Genomic DNA, 19,005 nt, shown 5'->3' on the forward strand with positions numbered 1-19,005 from the left:
TACATACATACAGAGAAGGTGGAAGTTGCCATAGAAACTGTAAGAGGCTAATTAATTAAGATGAGCTATTATCAGCAGGAGAAAAAAACTTTTGTAGTGATAATTAGGATGGCCCATTTAGACAGTTGACAAGAAGGTGTGAGGATACTTAACATGGGGAAATAGATTCAATATGTGTAATGATCCAGCCACTCCCAGTCTCTATTCAAACCCAAGTTAATGGTATCTAGTTTGCATATTAATTCAAGCTCAACAGTTTCTCATTGGAGTCTGGTTTTGAAGCTTTTCTGTTGCAAAATTGCTACCCTTAAGTCTTTTACTGAGTGGCCAGAGAGATTGAAGTGTTCTCCTACCAGTTTTTGAATGTTATCCCTCTGATGGTTAGAAATCTTCTAGTTTCCAGTCCTAAGTTTATTCATTGCCAGTTTATACCATGTACCAACATTCTTCTTTAACTTAAATAGCTCTCCACCCTCCATAGCACACAAGGTCAAGGAGGAGATTCCAGGCCCAAGGGGTGATGTGACAAAAGTTATGGTGTCTCCACGGGAGCAGGAGACCCAGAGAGGGACACGGGGCATTGATTTTCCTTCATTACAAGATATTACTGTATGTTGAGAATGAAAATGTCAGCCCAGAGCTAAGTGTTAGATTATTTGTCTACAGACAACACAGGAATGAAAAAGAGAGAATGTAAAGAGGACAGCAAAGCAATTAATGTCATCTGATGCCAAGGTTAAAGGCTGTTCGGGACTGAGCCAATGCCCACTGAGGTCAGTAGAAAGACCCCCATTGACATCAATAGGCTTTGGATCAAACCTTTAATTTCCCTCCATTCTCTGTATTCCAGAATGCAAATAACAAAGAGCAAAACTTACTGTATATGAAAGAACTCACACTTGTGGGAGGCAGAATTTGGGCCTTAGTGCCAGGTGGTCAGCTGGCAGCACGCTGCTCTGTAAAGCTGGCATGATCGCTGTTCTTTCCTTATCGAAATGTCAATACATTCTCGTTGCCTTTTGAGTGTTCCCTAGGAAAGTACACACTGGTGACTGGGATGGAGTGAGAGTCATGAGTTCCACAGTGCTAAGATATGGTCATTCAGGAAAGGTCCTGAGGAGAAGTCAGGAACACTGGCAAACGTACCCACTATTTTTCTGTGGTTACCTTTGTCATTGGAGAAGACTTTTTTTAAACCTACAAATGGCAGTTAGGTGCTTAATTCCCACTGGAAGCTGTAGAATCAATGGGAGTTAGGCATTTAAGGCCCAAACTAAACTGGGAAGAAAGGTAAGCAGCAGGATACGGACCCTGGACTTCAGGAAAGCAGACTTCGACTCCATCAGGGAATGGATGGCCAGGATCCCCTGGGGGACTAACTTGAAGGGGAAAGGAGTCCAGGAGAGCTGGCTGTATTTCAAGGAATCCCTGTTGAGGTTACAGGGACAAACCATCCCGATGAGTCGAAAGAATAGTAAATATGGCAGGCGACCAGCTTGGCTTAATAGTGAAATCCTAGCGGATCTTAAACATAAAAAAGAAGTTTACAAGAAGTGTAAGGTTGGACATATGACCAGGGAAGAGTATAAAAATATTGCTCGGGCATGTAGGAATGAAATCAGGAGGGCCAAATCTCACCTGGAGCTGCAGCTAGCGAGAGATGTCAAGAGTAACAAGAAGGGTTTCTTCAGGTATGTTGGCAACAAGAAGAAAGCCTAGGAAAGTGTGGGCCCCTTACTGAATGAGGGAGGCAACCTAGTGACAGAGGATGTGGAAAAAGCTAATGTACTCAATGCTTTTTTTGCCTCTGTCTTCACTAACAAGGTCAGCTCCCAGACTGCTGCGCTGGGCATCACAAAATGGGGAAGAGATGGCCAGCCCTCTGTGGAGATAGAGGTGGTTAGGGACTATTTAGAAAAGCTGGACGTGCACAAGTCCATGGGGCCGGATGAGTTGCATCCGAGAGTGCTGAAGGAATTGGCGGCTGTGATTGCAGAGCCATTGGCCATTATCTTTGAAAACTCGTGGCGAACCGGGGAAGTCCCGGATGACTGGAAAAAGGCTAATGTAGTGCCAATCTTTAAAAAAGGGAAGAAGGAGGATCCTGGGAACTACAGGTCAGTCAGCCTCACCTCAGTCCCTGGAAAAATCATGGAGCAGGTCCTCAAAGAATCAATCCTGAAGCACTTGCATGAGAGGAAGGTGATCAGGAACAGCCAGCATGGATTCACCAAGGAAAGGTCATGCCTGACTAATCTAATCGCCTTTTATGATGAGATTATTGGTTCTGTGGATGAAGGGAAAGCAGTGGATGTATTGTTTCTTGACTTTAGCAAAGCTTTTGACACGGTCTCCCACAGTATTCTTGTCAACAAGTTAAAGAAGTATGGGCTGGATGAATGCACTATAAGGTGGGTAGAAGTCTGGCTAGATTGTCGGGCTCAACGGGTAGTGATCAATGGCTCCATGTCTAGTTGGCAGCCGGTGTCAAGTGGAGTGCCCCAGGGGTCGGTCCTGGGGCCGGTTTTGTTCAATATCTTCATAAATGATCTGGAGGATGGTGTGGATTGCACTCTCAGCAAATTTGCGGATGATACTAAACTGGGAGGAGTGGTAGATACGCTGGAGGGGAGGGATAGGATACAGAAGGACGTAGACAAATTGGAGGATTGGGCCAAAAGAAATCTGATGAGGTTCAATAAGGATAAGTGCAGGGTCCTGCACTTAGGATGGAAGAATCCAATGCACCGCTACAGACTAGGGACCGAATGGCTAGGCAGCAGATCTGCGGAAAAGGACCTAGGGGTGACAGTGGATGAGAAGCTGGATATGAGTCAGCAGTGTGCCCTTGTTGCCAAGAAGGCCAATGGCATTTTGGGATGTATAAGTAGGGGCATAGCGAGCAGATCGAGGGACGTGATCGTTCCCCTCTATTCGACATTGGTGAGGCCTCATCTGGAGTACTGTGTCCAGTTTTGGGCCCCACACTACAAGAAGGATGTGGATAAATTGGAGAGAGTCCAGCGAAGGGCAACAAAAATGATTAGGGGTCTAGAACACATGACTTATGAGGAGAGGCTGAGGGAGCTGGGATTGTTTAGCCTGCAGAAGAGAAGAATGAGGGGGGATTTGATAGCTGCTTTCAACTACCTGAAAGGGGGCTCCAAAGAGGATGATTCTAGACTGTTCTCAATGGTAGCAGATGACAGAACGAAGAGTAATGGTCTCAAGTTGCAGTGGGGGAGGTTTAGATTGGATATTAGGAAAAACTTTTTCACTAAGAGGGTGGTGAAACACTGGAATGCGTTACCTAGGGAAGTGGTAGAATCTCCTTCCTTAGAGGTTTTTAAGGTCAGGCTTGCCAAAGCCCTGGCTGGGATGATTTAACTGGGAATTGGTCCTGCTTCGAGCAGGGGGTTGGACTAGATGACCTTCAGGGGTCCCTTCCAACCCTGATATTCTATGATTCTATGCCATCTCCCCCGTTGTCACCATCAGGGACATTCTCTCTCTTCATGCCATCTGTCACTGTTGCTTCTGTACTGGGGTTAGTTAAATGACCCCTATTGTCAGCAGGAGAGTGGTGGGAAACACATGCACATTTCTCATATGCTTTCCCCTTAGTCTGATTTGAGTGTCTCATTTTTCACACTTACAGAAGGAACCAGATCTCTGAGGTGAAATCCTGGCCCCACTGAAGTCAATAGGGGTTTTGCCATTGTCTTTACTCGGGCCTGGATTTCATTGTGGTTTTTAACTCTCTCCCACCATGATTTCTGTCTTGTGGGGTGCACAATTCTGAACAACTCAAAATGTACAAATTTGAAACAGAACAAGGAGACTTGGCTACCAAAACCTCCCACATGGGTTCCTGCCCTGTCCAAACTTGTGTCCTCCATGTAACTGTCAGCTGTACCACAGCCGTTGTCAGTACAACTCTTCTGCGATAATGTTTGCTTAAGCAGAGTTAACAATGATGTGCCATGCCCAACACAAACACATGATAACATCCTATCTCTGTGTGTAAAGACCAATAGCTACAGAGGAGGGAATATTTTGAAACAAAAATAGAATATCTCAAATGCTGAGGTTATTTCATTTGATTAAGAATTTCCCAAATTGGTCCAAATTCAGGCAGGGGAAAGTGGAAATTATTTGCATGTGCCTAAGCATTGCTTCTGGAATCCAGCACTGCCAACTGTCTGATACCCTTGGCTGCAGCTTTCCCTGGAAGGGAGGTTCCCTCATGTGGTGGGGCTCTATGGAAAAGGTTGCCTTTTGTAAGCAATCTCCATGGAGCCAGTGGGTTTATGTGGGTACCCCAGGAGAGCAATGGAGACTGCATTGCATTATACTAGCTTGTTTATACAAAATGCAGAATGAACTATGACTTCAAAGGAAAGAAGTATCCTGCCAAAGAGGCTGGTTGTTTATGTAGAATGAGCTCTCTCATGTAGTAGCCAAAATGTAAGAAGTGCAACAGCAACAGAGAGCATGTTATTGCCCTTCTAGCACTAACTACTAATGGATTGGGATTTAGTAGTTTCAAGGTAAATTTCTATTCACATAGAAGCCAGGGAATGGAATTTATATGAGCAAATAAATGGAAACAAAAATCAAACCTGAGCATACAGATTTCCTTGCTTTTCTGCCATATTTGAATTTCATGTACATGTTTGGTGGCTGATGATCACTTGGATAGAGACAAATTTGTTTTATTTCTCTCCCTGCAGCTTGTTCACTAAAATTCTGTTTTTACTGTAGGAGCCAGCATTGTGCTGCATTCTGACAACAGCACAGAAAAAAAGTACCACATCAGACACATACCAGCTGTCCCTTACAGTCCCTGTTCCCCTGCATCAAAACCTGGCACTTACCCTTTTTTCTTGGGAGATAATTGTTATGTAAAGCCTCTGCTCAATCCAGCAGAATGCGATTGTAAGATTTGTAACATTTCAGTCATTGCTAGTATGATCATTAAGTTCTGTAACCTTTTGCAAACTTTGTAACTTTAGTTATTGTTAGCATAGCCTTTTAAGCTTTGTTACTCTTGCAAGCTTTGTAACCTTTTCAGTTACCACTTGTACAAACCTCCAAGCTTTGCAATACCCCATCACGCAATCAGAGACAGTGTGAACAAGGGAGTGTGTAAGGGAGATAAGGGAGTGTGAACAAGGGAGTGTATGTGGGAGTGGGCAGAGAGGAACTGCAAGGAGACTAGAGCCCAGAGACAGGAGACAGTAATGTAATCTGCCCTGAGAAGGCAATCATGGGGTGCTGTAAAGAAAAGAAGAACCTGGTATGTGTGAAAGGAACGAGGCCTGGGAATGCTTCTCGGTGACGGATACAAAAGGGAAACTCAGTGCACGTGACAGGAGCCACCCAGTTCCAGCACAAGGAAGAAGGCATACACACAAGCCCCCTGTTTCTTGACCTGCTGGCCGGCCCAGATCCGTGACCTCAGGCGGACACACCAGATCTACTATGCTTCAGCTTCTCGGCTTCCTCTGCTGTCTCCGGTAACTCTCCCGCTGTGTGAGTGTGTGGGTGCATGAGGGGATGAATATGATGAATGTGTGCATGCATGAATAAGCCCCATCCCTTTTCTGTTTGATTCACCAGCGGCATTTAATAAAAACAATATAAGTGTAACCCTGGGTTAGTTTCTAGGGAAACTGAGGTAACAATAATGTATTTTCAACAAGACAGTATATTCCAGCTTGATCATATATGTTTAAACTACACACATGGTAAATACAATGGCCAGATCCACCTCTGCATGTAACTCCACTGATTTCCTGGTAGGGTATAGCACTTATCTCCTGTAGGCTTCCTCTACATAATTGAAAAATCCCGGTAATGTGTCTAACACCTTGGTTCATGCCCAACATGCCCAGAAGCTGTATCATCCTACAAATCTACATGACTGCCTTACACTCAAATCAGGCATGTGTTTGCAAATCCCATGGGCACACACCCTGAAAATGTTAGCGCTATGTCTAAATTCTAGAGTGCCTACTTTTAGCCACGCAAGTTCATAATTAGGCGTCTGAATAGGAGACCTAAAATTCAGCCGTGCTGATTACCCACAGCATGGAAGTTGCAGGTGCTCAGCACCTCTGCAAATAAGGGCATTCGTCTGAGTTCCTAGTTATGCATTGAGCTGTACAACTCTAGGCAACAAAGTTTGAAAAGTCTGCCCTTTGTCTTTAAAGCTGACAAATCACCTTTGGAATTTAAACAAATATATTTTTAAAACAGTGAGTTTTTTGGTTTAAGAATGGAGTTGATGTGCCTGTACCTTCGCTTTCTTGCCAGCTGCTTTCAGGAAGTGGTTAGGTTATTTTCTGTAATAGATGTGTGGGGATTTATGTACAGAAATACCATTAGCAATAAAGTGTGCCTGCATGGCTTTCACATTGACCTGAAAGACCTAACTGCTCATTCAGCATTAGAAAGCTATTCAGGCCCAGACTTAAATAGGTTAAGGATCAAAAGAAGAGGAGATGTGCGTCAGTGTGTGGGCTGTGAATGCAACAAGGTTATTAAATGGACACTGGTAGCAGAAGACAAAGTTAGCAATTATCTTTGAGCCATGAGGCCTTTTCCAGGAACAATCTGCACAGAGTAAAAGCTGTTATGCTTAAAAGCAGCAGATAAAGCTAAACTTCTGTTCCATGGTTGTCTGCATTTGCTGCAAGATGACTTATCCCCTTCCTTTAGAGCTGGCAACTAAATGATGAGAGAGAGTCCCCCTGTTTTCACAACTACACACATGTTGGTCAATTCTATTTAGTAGTGTTTCTCGTTATTTTAAAGCTAACAATATCTCCTGTCCTTTGCTTAGCTGGTGATATAAGCTCACCACATTTTCATATTGCACACAGCTTGTTTACACGTAGCTACTGAATCTGCACTTGTGGATGGTAAGAACACCTTAGGTATAAAAATAGTTTTGTTATGAAACACCAGTACATGTGCTGTTGCAAAGAAAATGGTTGTTCTGAAAAAGCATTGTAAGTCAAGCCCATATTTAGCTGAAAGCTGAGCCAAGGAAATGGTTTTCAGATCCAGTTCTCACTTAAATTTAGGGTCAAGGTTGAATTAGGGCTCAGGTTTAGGCTTACATTTCATAGAACCCAACTTTTGTGAGACATGTCATGAGATTTGAGATGAAAAGACTAGATAAATATTATCAGTCTGCAAGCCCCTCACCTTGAAAGATTGGTTTTAAATTGTAGGAAATACTTGAACAGTTGTTCTCAAAGTTGCCACCATCTTGGGCTGCAATCCCATACAAGTAGATGTTCCTCTGAGACTTGGCCTGCACCCAAACCAGTACCTGAAAATAGATCCTTTTTAGTCTGTGATCAAATTCAGAAACAAAGCAATATAGGAGAAGGTGCAGATCCTGGGAGTTGAATGCAAACCCCTTGTCAAGGTTCCTCCCCCACTCTGAACTCTAGGGTACAGATGTGGGGACCTGTATGAAAAACCTCCTAAGCTTATCTTTACCAGCTTAGGTCAAAACTTCCCCAAGGTACAAAATATTCCACCCGTTGTCCTTGGACTGGCCGCTACCACCACCAAACTAATACTGGTTACTGGGGAAGAGCTGTTTGGATGCGTCCTTCCCCCCAAAATACTTCCCAAAACCTTGCACCCCACTTCCTGGACAAGGTTTGGTAAAAAGCCTCACCAATTTGCCGAGGTGACTACAGACCCAGACCCTTGGATCTTAAGAACAATGAACAATCCTCCCAACACTTGCACCCCCCCTTTCCTGGGAAATGTTGGATAAAAAGCCTCACCAATTTGCATAGGTGACCACAGACCCAAACCCTTGGATCTGAGAACAATGAAAAAGCATTCAGTTTCTTACAAGAAGACTTTTAATAAAAATAGAAGTAAATAGAAATAAAGAAATCCCCCCTGTAAAATCAGGATGGTAGATATCTTACAGGGTAATTAGATTCAAAAACATAGAGAACCCCTCTAGGCAAAACCTTAAGTTACAAAAAAGATACACAGACAGAAATAGTTATTCTATTCAGCACAATTCTTTTCTCAGCCATTTAAAGAAATCATAATCTAACACGTACCTAGCTAGATTACTTACTAAAAGTTCTAAGACTCCATTCCTGGTCTATCCCCGGCCAAGACAGACTATAGACAGACACACAGACCCTTTGTTTCTCTCCCTCCTCCCAGCTTTTGAAAGTATCTTGTCTCCTCATTGGTCATTTTGGTCAGGTGCCAGCGAGGCTACCTTTAGCTTCTTAACCCTTTACAGGTGAGAGGAGCTTTCCCCTGGCCAGGAGAGATTTCAAAGGGGTTTACCCTTCCCTTTATATTTATGACACGCCCCCCAAATCTCAGCTAGGGTGAAACACTGGCTGGGATTTCTTCCTGGAGCTCTAGGAAAAACAGAGTTAATAAGACACATGCATCTCTAAATATACTACCAAGTACATAAAGACTAACAATATTTTCCACATCTCAAGGACGATTTTAACCAGTTGATTCTGGGAAACTTTCACGGGAGAGTGCATCAGCCACTTTGTTAGAAGCTCCTGAGATGTGTTGGATGTCGAAATCAAAATCTTGGAGAGTTAAACTCCACCGAAGAAGTTTTTTGTTAGTTTCCTTGACGGTGTGAAGCCACTTCAGTGCAGCATGGTCGGTTTGCAGGTGGAAACGCTGTCCCCAAACATATGGGCGTAGCTTTTCCAGAGCGTAGACAATGGCATAACATTCTTTTTCAGTGACTGACCAGTTGCTTTCCCTCTCAGACAGTTTTTTGCTGAGAAACACTACAGGGTGGAATTCTTGATCAGGTCCTTTCTGCATTAAAACTGCTCCCACACCACGCTCGGACGCATCTGTGGTTACTAGGAACAGTTTATCAAAGTCTGGGGCCCTTAGTACAGGGTCAGACATGAGTGTCGCTTTAAGCTTGTTAAAGGCCTTCTGACACTTTTCGGTCCACTGAACAGCATTTGGCTGTTTCTTTTTGGTTAGGTCTGTCAGTGGGGCAGCGATTTGGCTGTAGTGCGGTACAAATCGTCTGTAATATGGGAAGTGGTACTTGGAGAAGGATTACTAGGGTTTGTTGGGATATTCTGCTGAGCCTTTATCTTCTCCATCTCCTCCACATACTTCCTCTCTTTTTCCTTCTCCTCCAGTTCTTTGTCCCTTGCTTCCATAGCTCTCCTGTGAGCAGCCGCTTGGTGTTGTTCTGCTTCTCTCGCTGCCTCCCTTTCTTGTTCCTTCTTCAGCCGCATGAGTTCTATCTGTCTTTCATGTTCCCTTTGTCTTTCCTCAGCCTGAAATTTGGCTAATTCGAGCTGTAGTCGAGCCGCGGATTTTGTCATTCTAACCTCTCTGTTTTTAACTAACTTTACACCCGAGGTTTAGAAATAAACAAACAAAACTTGGCTGTAAAATTTTGCTGTGCTGGAATAGAATATCTATTCTCTGATAGTGATTGTCAGTCTACAGAAAAAGACAATTCCCTTGTCTCTGCTCTGGGCCCAAATTAAAGCAAAAAACCTCCAACTACTTGGAAACCAATCATTTTGGTCAGGTGCCAGCGAGGCTACCTTTAGCTTCTTAACCCTTTACAGGTGAGAGGAGCTTTCCCCTGGCCAGGAGGGATTTCAAAGGGGTTTACCCTTCCCTTTATATTTATGACACCCCTACTAAATACAAAGAGGTTTCACAGATATAAAGTTAGATGATTTAGTCTTCTCTGTTTCCTACTTAACACAGACCATGAAATTTCTGCATCTAGACCAACAAATTGTGGTTAAACCAGAGCACCTCAGTTTCAGATTTTATGTTCCAGTTTTGCCCCATCACTACAGTTAATACAAGTAGAGTTATGTCATTAGAATTTTTCTACAGAAGATTGAAATGAAACTAGATATAGTATCACCTCAGTGTTTTGAACTGAAGAAACAAAACTTTACTGCTGGGCCTTGAAACACCATTTCATAGAGTGATGGCACCAACAAAGTTAGCTTAGAGACATGCAGTACCTGTAATCAGCTGAGTCATGGAAGTACAAGATATTGTTCATTATGGAAAATAGAGTGCATCTGGGCTCCACAGTGTGTGCCTTTCTGTACAGGTAAGCCGTGTGCAGGAAACTTGACCCCAGGGCAGTGGAATGCAGGAAGGTAAACCAAATACTACCTAATCACTGACTGGGGCACTGCTTGATGGTTGTGAGAGGATTGTTTTCACCATTTGGGCTATTAAGCCAGCAATATTCACCTACACTGGCATCGTAATAGTGGAGATTGGCATGGTGGTAAGCATTGCCTGAAGCAAGAGTAATCCAACAGGCTATAATAATGCCTATGCACCATTTAGAGTACTTTTGTGTGTGGGTGGGAGGTGTTACAATTATGCTAAGTAGACAACACATTGATTGCCGTGCCAGATTTCTCAAGTGTGAACAAGGCCATAGATATTTAATACAGGCTTTTTCTGACAAACCATACAAAAGAGCAAACTACTCAATCTTTGTACTAATAAATACAGCTTGAGGTATATAATTAGCAATCTAGAGAAGATGATTGCAAGTGAACTGCCATAAAAGCTACATTGCTACTATGAATAATGCTGTCATTTTTATTATTTTCATAATACGTGACATTTGTTCATGAAGGTATTTTTGAAAGGGAGTGCTTTTTATGATAATTATATACATATTTCAATCTGGGAAGTTAGTAAACTCCTTTAGATACTATATAATATGTGTCAGACCTTCAAAGATGAGCACAATCATTTGTGTATGCAAAATACTGCAGTTGTGTGCAATTTTTTTTCACATGTACATAACACCAGTGGCTATGTGCATATGCAAAGATATTATTTATGTGCACAGACTAGGCACATGCAGTTGTGCACATGCAAATATGTACATACATCTTTAGAAAAAGTACTCTTCTATATACAGAGGAATTGCTTTACTCATTACTGAAATGAAATCACCTCTGAAATTAAATGCTACAGAAGTTTGTTCTCTATGAGGATCATGTGGCTGGGCTTTTGGGCCCTGAAGAGCCCAGGTGATACATATCTGTGTGTCTCTGAAGATCATCTGGGCTAAGCCCCAATGTTTGAATGGTTAATCCCTCCCATTAGCAAGGGAGAGGAGCTATACAAGATATACCTGAAAATGGAAGCTCAGCCCAATCTGCAAAACTATCCAGTTTGAATATCTCCAACCATCTGAAGAAGACAGAACTAAATTGGTGGTTGCTCCAGCAAAAGTGAGCATGACTTAGAATCATAGAATCATAGAATATCAGGATTGGAAGGGACCTCAGGAGGTCATCTAGTCCAACCCCCTGCTCAAAGCAGGACCAGTCCCCAACTAAATCATCCCAGCCAGGGCTTTGTCAAGCCTGACCTTAAAAACTTCTAAGGAAGGAGATTCCACCACCTCCCTAGGTAACGAATTCCAGTGTTTCACCACCCTCCTAGTGAAAAGGTTTTTCCTAATATCTAACCTAAACCTCCCCCACTGCAACTTGAGACCGTTACTCCTTGTTCTGTCATCAGCTACCACTGAGAACAGCCTAGATCCATCCTCTTTGGAACCCCCTTTCAGGTAGTTGAAAGCAGCTATCAAATCCCCCCTCATTCTTCTCTTCCACAGACTAAACAATCCCAGTTCCCTCAGCCTCTCCTCATAAGTCATGTGTTCCAGTCCCCTAATCATTTTTGTTGCCCTCCGCTGGACTCTTTCCAATTTTTCCACATCCTTCTTGTAGTGTGGGGCCCAAAACTGGACACAGTACTCCAGATGAGGCCTCACCAATATCGAATAAAGGGGAATGATCACGTCCCTCGATCTGCTGGCAATGCCCCTACATATACATCCCAAAATGCCATTGGCCGTCTTGGCAACAAGGGCACACTGTTGACTCATATCCAGCTTCTCTTCCACTGTAACCCCTAGGTCCTTTTCTGCAGAACTGCTGCTGAGCCATTCGGTCCCTAGTCTGTAGCGGTGCATGGGATTCTTCTGTCCAAAGTACAGGACTCTGCATTTGTCCTTGTTGAACCTCATCAGATTTCTTTTGGCCCAATCCTCCAATTTGTCTAGGGCCCTCTGTATCCTATCCCTACCCTCCAGTGTATCTACCTCTCCTCCCAGTTTAGTGTTATCTGCAAACTTGCTGAGGGTGCAAACCACACCATCCTCCAGATCATTTATGAAGATTTTGAGCAAAACCGGTCCGAGGACCGACCCTTGGGGCACTCCACTTGATACCGGCTGCCAACTAGACATGGAGCCATTGATCACTACCCATTGAGCCCGATGATCTAGCCAGCTTTCTATCCACCTTATAGTCCATTCATCCAGCCCATACTTCTTTAACTTGCTGGCAAGAATACTGTGGGAAACGGTGTCAAAAGCTTTACAAAAGTCAAGGAACAACACGTCCACCGCTTTCCCCTCATCCACAGAGCCAGTTATCTCATCATAGAAGGCAATTAGATTAGTCAGGCATGACTTGCCCTTGGTGAATCCATGCTGACTGTTCCTGATCACTTTCCTCTCCTCTAAGTGCTTCACAATTGATTCCTTAAGGACCTGCTCCATGATTTTTCCAGGGACTGAGGTGAGGCTGACTGGCCTGTAGTTCCCAGGATCTTACTTCTTCCCTTTTTTAAAGATGGGCACTACATTAGCCCTTTTCCAGTCATCCGGGACCTCCCCCGATCGCCATGAGTTTTCAGAGATAATGGCCAATGGCTTGGCAATCACATCCGCCAACTCCTTTAGCACTCTTGGACGCTAGCACATCCGGCCCCATGGACTTGTGCTCGTCCAGCTTTTCTAAATAGTCCCTAACCACTTCTTTCTCCACAGAGGGCTGGTCACCTCCTCCCCATGCTGTGCTGCCCAGTGCAGTAGTCTGGGAGCTGACCTTGTTCGTGAAGACAGAGGCAAAAAAAGCATTGAGTACATTAGCTTTTTCCACATCCTCTGTCACTAGGTTGCCTCCCTCATTCACTAAGGGGCCCACACTTTCCTTGGCTTTCTTCTTGTTGCCAACATACCTGAAGAAACCCTTCTTGTTACTCTTAACATCTCTTGCTAGCTGCAACTCCAGGTGTGATTTGGCCTTCCTGATTTCACTCCTGCATGATCGAGTAATATTTTTATACTCTTCCCTGGTCATTTGTCCAATCTTCCACTTCTTGTAAGCTTCTTTTTTGTGTTTAAGATCAGCAAGGATTTCACTGTTAAGCCAAGCTGGTTGCCTGCCATATTTACTATTCTTTCTACACATCGGGATGGCATTTGACATTTGTTATGTGGAGACAGAAGTTTCACCTAGTAATATATCCTCTTGAGCCTAGATCCACAAAGGTACTTAAGCACTGCAATGCTGGGCATTGTGTTGCCTAACTCTAGATGCCTAGAAAATTACAGGCACAATATTGTGATCCACCAAGACTGAGTTAAGCACATAGGTTCCTTATGCGATGAATGGGGAGAGATAGGAACCTTACAATGTGATCCACAAAGCCAGCATGCTAGACAGGGAGCCATCTATAATGGTGACCAAAGAGGTGTGGTGCTAAGCCCCACCCTGAGGTGGGTGCCTATTTCTGCTTAGAGAGCCACAAACTCGGGGAAGATAGGCATTCATGCAGAGCTTAAAATATAGGAGGCGCTCCCTTAGATCCTTGAGCCTAGTGGTTAGGACACTCACCTGGGGTGTGGAGATCACTGATTCAAAGCCCCCCGACACCTGATGAGGAGAAGGGATTTGAACAGGAATCTGTCACCTCTCAGCTGAGTACCTCAACCACTAGGCTAAAGGTTATAAAGGAGCACTTCCTCCCTTCCCCTCCCAACAGCAAGTCTGTGTGAACTCTCAGGAGGTGCCAAATCTGGTAGGTTTCCTTAGAGGCTGCCTACCTTGTCAGGCCCCACATGTGACTTAGGCAGCTGAATGTCTAGCATCCCTAGTTTGTGAATGGCTCTGGAGCTTAGGTGGGAGATAGGCATCTGGACGTCTAACATGAGGCTGCAGTGCGCATGCTCAGAGGCAGAAACATAGAGGCAGAGGGAACTTTTACTGCAAAAACTTAGGTGCAGTGAGTTTAGGCACCTACAGCATTCAACAGGAGTTTTTCGGGTTACAGTGGAGCCTAAAACTGGAACTTAGGCATCTCAGCCTGAGACTTAGGCCTGGTCTACACTGGGGAGAGGGGAGGCGAGCTAAGATAGTCTAAGTTACACAACTTCAGCTACAAAAATAGCATAGCTGAAATCTACATACTTAGAGCTACTTACCGCAGTGTCTTCACTCCAGTAGGTCTACTGCTGATGCTCCCAAATTAACTCCACCTGCACTTCTAGCTCCGGGGGAGTGTCGGAGTCGACGGGAGAGCGCACGGTGGTCAATTTATTGCATCTTCCCTAGATGCAATAAATCGACCCCTGCTGGATCGATCGCTCTGGAGGTAAGTGTAGATATGCCCTTAGATACCCAAGTCTGGATTTAGGCACCAGAGTAGCTTTGTGGATCCCACCCTTGGTGCTTTCAAAGGACCAGTTTCACAAAGCTAAGTATAAGTATGCTCCAGATCAGCAGGGAGACACAGAAAAATGTATCTCATAACTGGAAACTGTTTAAGAAGATTTTACTAGATGCCACAATTGATAAAAGAAGGCTGCACTGGTTAAAAAACCAGTCTGGCTTAGAATGAAAACAGCAATAAAAATAAAATATATAACAAGGGGAAGTAGATACCCATGACTAAAAATTAGAAGCTAGAAATTGTAGAAAATTAATTAAAATTAAAAAGGAAACAAAAGGACACAAGGAGAAATCTATAGCCAGAAGAGTTAAAGACATTAGGAAGATGTTTTGTTTTGTTTTGTATTGTTTTTTTAAACTATATCGAGGAACAAAAGGAACCCTAAAAAAGGTATAGGTCCATTAATAGATGGAAATGGTAGAATTGTCAACAGAGAAGAAAAAGGGAAAAGTGTTTAATAAATATTTGCTATGTATATGGGGAAAAGCCAGATGATGCAGTCATATCCGATGATGATGAAATACTTTCCATTACAACAATAACTCAGGAGGATGCTAAGCAGCAGCTACTAAAATTAGTCATCTATACATTAGTAGATCTGGATGACTTTTATCCGAGTTTTAAAAGACCTGACTGAGGAACCCTCTGGACTTATTAATGTTGATTTTTTAAAATAAGTTTGGGAGCACTAGGGAGTTTCCAGAGGACTGGAAGAAAGCTAATATTGTGCCAGTATTTAAAGAGGGTAAACGGGATGACCAGAGAAAGTATAGGCCTGCCAGCCTGACTTTAATCCTGGGAAAAATAATGAAACAGCTGATACGGGACTCTATTAGTAACGAATTAACAGAGGATAGAATAATTAAAATAACATGGGTTTATAGAAAATAGATACCATCAAACTAGGTTGATATCTTTTTTTTTTTAATGAGATTACAAGTTTGGTTGATAAAAGTAATGTTATTGACATAATGTACTTAGACTTCTGTAAGGCATTTGACAATATTTTTATTAAGAAATTAGAATAATACAAAATCAACATTGCACATATAAAATGAATTAAAATCTGAATAAGTTATAGGGCTCAAACTGTAATTGTAAATAGAGAATCATTACTGAGCGATGTGTTTCTAGTAAGATCCCATAGGGATTGATTCTTGGCCTATGTTTAGTGGGTTTTTTATCAATGACCTGGAAGAAAACATAAAATGATTACTCACAGAGTTTGCAGATGACCCAAAAATTGGGAGAATGCTAAATAATGAAGAGAGCAAGGCATTGATACTGAGCCATCTGGATTGCGTGGTAAGCTGGAAGCAAACAATGTACATTTCAGGTCACACATCTAGGAACAAAGAATATAGGCCATAATTACAGGATAAGGGATGCTATCCTAGGAATCATAGAATAGAATCATAGAATATCAGGGTTGGAAGGGACCTCAGGAGATCATCTAGTCCAACCCCCTGCTCAAAAGCAGGACCCATACCCAATTAAATCATCCCAGCCAGGGCTTTGTCAAGCCTGACCTTAAAAACTTCTAAGGAAGGAATGACTCCGAAAAGGACTTAGGAGTCATGTGGCATAATCAACTGAACACAGGCTCTGAGTATAATGCTGTGACCAAAGGGGCCAATGTGATCCTTGGATGCATAAACAGGGAATTGTCAAGTAGATGTAGAAAGATTATATTACCTCTGTATCTGGCACTGGTGTTACCTCAACTGGCATACTGTGTCCAGTTCCAGTGTCTACAATTCAAGAGGGATGTTTATATGTTGAAAAGGGTTCAGAGAAGAGCCACGAGAATGATTAAATGACTGGGAAACATTCCTCATAGTTGTAAACTGAATTGTGCTCTTGAGTCTATCAAAAAGAAGGTTATTGGGTGATTTGATCATAGTCTCTATAAGTAACTACATAGGGAACAGAAATTGATAACATAAGGCTCTTCAGTTTGTCAGACAAAGATATAACAAGATCCAATTGCTGGAAGTTGAAGCTAGGCACATTCATATTACAAATTAGGTACAAATTATTAACAGTGTGGGTAATAGACCATTGGAAGAATATATCAAACATCATGGTAGAATCTCCATCACTGGCAATTTTTAAATGAAGATTAAATAAAGAGAGATGCTCTAGTTCAGAAATTAATTCAGGGAAGTCCTGTGTCTTGTGTTTAGCAAGATGATCACAGTCGTCCCTTCCAGCCTTAAAATCTATGGAGTTATGTAAACAATAGGGGAAAAGAAATGAAAGCTGGCTTACCCTGCTGGAGCAAAGAATGAATTATAGTCATGGTGATTATAATAGTTCAACTGAAAGCTGTCCAGGACATTGAGATTAAAACCCCTCTTTCTGCAGTAGATTCCAAGGAGTCTTTTTAAGATTGGGAGTGGCCAGGGCCTCAGGTTTATGTACAGATTTATTGTTGGTTTGTTTTAATTACAGTTTGTGTTTGAACTTTTGTGCATTTCCCCCCTTTGATTCTGTGATTACGCATTACTGGGGGGAAATGGAAAGGTTTTTAATGAAGACTTTTTTTCAAAAAGAAAGTTTTACAAAGGGTCACTTTGTTGTTTCACATCTTACTTCATACTTGTTTCTATGTTAATTAAAATAACAAGGTGTGAGTACCGTTCTGTGTGGCAGAGTAGATGTCAGTCATTATTAGTTTGTGGCCCCAGGTGTTAATTTTCTGTTAACAGAGGCTTGTGGTTAAAGCAAAGTACTTTGGTGGTGGTGATTTTAATCTTCCTTGTAAGCAAGAGGTGTTTGTTGCTGAGACCTTTGCTCACAAGCTTCACATAGGACAACTACTAATGAGTGATAATGAATATTCTCCTTCAGCTTAAGTGGCAGAACTGCTGCTTTGGGATCTACCAGGCCTCACTTTTGTGCCACTGACTCACTGTGTGCAAGGAAAGGTTCTGATCCTACACTTACTTCAGTTGAACTAGTCATGTGAGTGAAGGCTACTAGAAAGGGTCCAAACTGACCTGTGAATAAACAGTTTGCCCAACCAGGGGATTGGGGGCATTGTGGAAGTGACTTGCCCCAATGGGAGGAAAACAAGGCTCAATGCCTTACAAGGCTCCCCAACATGCCTCTGTGCTAGTCAATATTAGGGTGGGGGTAGGGGACTAGGACCATGTCCCTGCCTTCGCCAGGTTCCTTTGGGGATGGCGTGCACCTCCCTCAGAGGTCCTAGCAGGGACTGCAATTCTGGCAGGCCCTCATGCAGTATAAAAGAGGGGAAGGATTTTTGCACCCTACCCCACCCACAAGTTTATCTGCACATGAGCCAGACATTCCCTGCCCCTTGGCTGTATTTATTTACCGTAACATTAACGTTACGAGATTAACACTGGTGCAAATTCCACACTAAACCCTCAGTGCAGAGATTACATTTGTAAAGAGCTAAATAGTTTAGTCTGGAAACACTCAATGGGGTTTCTTATAAGTTATATACTTAAATTATATACAATAAATTGTATAAATGTGATAAATAGTCTAGTGTTAAAGAAAATCTTGCAAGCAAATAACATTAAACCATCAGATTTATCTCTGCCTCTGAGAAACTCCCATCTACTTTGCTAAGGTAACTTGAATTCTGCTTGGTACTATAACAGATCCATTAGATGACTTGCATTAGATGATTTGTAATTAAAAGCTTCCATCTAAGTTTACAAAAAGAAAAGGAGTACTTGTGGCACCTTAGAGACTAACCAATTTATTTGAGCATGAGCTTTCGTGAGCTACAGCTCACTTCATCAGATGCATCCGATGAAGTGAGCTGTAGCTCACGAAAGCTCATGCTCAAATAAATTGGTTAGTCTCTAAGGTACCACAAGTACTCCTTTTCTTTTTGCGAATACAGACTAACATGGCTGTTACTCTGAAACCCATCTAAGTTTAAAAAGTCACTTTCATATTCAAGGGAGATGCACATCTGGGGCCTGAACCTGCTTCCAAATGGGGCGAAACTCCCATTGATTTTAGCAGTATAGGATTGGGATATTGAAGACCAGTACTGTTCCCTTTCAATCAATGGCAGAACTATTAGAGACTTCAACTGGAGCAAGATCAGATGGTTAGAATTGTGACACAGGTGGGAATGTGTGTGTGTGTGTGTAACAAATGGGTGTGTGTGTGTATATCGAATGGTGCAATGGTTTTATATTCTGTTCAGGTTAGCTCTAAAAGTTTTGATGCATTTCTACACCAGTTCTGGACATTCTGGCTGTCAAATATGGGGCTGGAAACCTCACAAGATCTAATTTTTTTTTCTTATGAGGTCTTTGGTATTCCTAGCTTCTATTGAGATGAAAATATATCAAGTCTCTGGGGAGGTATTTTGACACTTCTGTTTCCAGCACCAGTCAGGAGCTGGAAGAACATAGAAATGTGGGAGAAGAAGGAGAA

The 19,005-nt window shown here is 42.6% G+C and overlaps 2 long non-coding RNA genes across 3 annotated transcripts in view; both read left to right on the plus strand.

The window, feature by feature from the left end:
- The window catches only part of LOC140910740 (uncharacterized), a 227,340-nt gene that overhangs the window by 177,722 nt on the left and 30,613 nt on the right, over positions 1 to 19,005 (plus strand). The window lies entirely within an intron of this gene.
- LOC140910737 (uncharacterized) overlaps positions 1 to 19,005 on the plus strand; it is a 53,182-nt gene that overhangs the window by 27,853 nt on the left and 6,324 nt on the right. The window contains exon 2 of the long non-coding RNA XR_012158708.2: positions 4,765 to 5,519. This is a non-coding gene — a long non-coding RNA (uncharacterized LOC140910737). The remainder of the gene's footprint in view (positions 1 to 4,764; positions 5,520 to 19,005) is intronic.

Source organism: Lepidochelys kempii, chromosome 4 (assembly GCF_965140285.1).
Source record: "Lepidochelys kempii isolate rLepKem1 chromosome 4, rLepKem1.hap1, whole genome shotgun sequence".
NCBI classification, from domain to species: Eukaryota; Metazoa; Chordata; order Testudines; family Cheloniidae; genus Lepidochelys; species Lepidochelys kempii.